Source organism: Limulus polyphemus, unplaced genomic scaffold (assembly GCF_000517525.1).
Source record: "Limulus polyphemus unplaced genomic scaffold, Limulus_polyphemus-2.1.2 Scaffold5245, whole genome shotgun sequence".
In the NCBI taxonomy this organism is placed as follows: Eukaryota; Metazoa; Arthropoda; class Merostomata; order Xiphosura; family Limulidae; genus Limulus; species Limulus polyphemus.
Genome location: NW_013670855.1, coordinates 75902 through 76838, shown reverse-complemented (window position 1 = coordinate 76838; position 937 = coordinate 75902).

Sequence of the window (937 nt, the reverse complement as noted above, 5' to 3'; positions counted from 1 at the left end):
TTTGTTTTAACGGTTACAACAAAGTTATATTGTGATCTTCGTTATATCCTTTCTTATTGATCAGGAACGATAGTAGTGAAGTAATCTTGTTTTAACGGTTACAAAGTTATATTGTGATCTTCGTTATAGCCTTTCTTATTGATCAGGAACGATAGTAGCGAAGTAAGTATTTTTAGCTAAATGCATTACGTTTCTTTGTTTGTAGTTAAGCACAAAGCTATATAATGGGCTATCTGTGCTCTGCCCACCACGGGTATCGAAACCCGGATTCTAGCGTTGTAAGTCCGCAGACATACCGCTGTGCCACTGGGGGGGGCAAATGCATTAGAAATAGGATGAGATGAATTTATCAACTTTTTTTATGTCTATGTTGTGCAGCGAGCACAAAAACAACAACAACAACAAACATACAAACACTGAACTAATATTCTATGTTATCCACTAACTTTTCCCGAAAAATGAACCAGTGAAAAATGAGAAACAGTTGACGACTGTGCAACAATACATTGACAAGCAATTGACTGTGACAAGCAATCAGGAGAATCTAATTTATCGTTCTTGCTGTGTGCATTTTATTCGCTTCACTTGCCAGGATTCTCTGCAAGTATTTCACTTTCCCTTACTTCATCAAATAAATATAGGAATTAAATCATAGACCAGAACTCAGCTGTGATAATTATTCATTCAGTGGATAGAGGTCGCTTTCAATAAATTTATCAAAACTATGTATTTTGTATTGAATACTTTTGTAATATATTAACCGAAACAACTGTAGTTCGTTTGAAAAGTATGTAAATACGGGTTACGTTTGATATTTCATCAATTGAAGTTGTTAATATATATATATATATATATGTACATTATTCAACCCTCATGTACATATTCACATTATTCAACCCTCATGTATATATATACACATTATTCAACCCTCATGTAT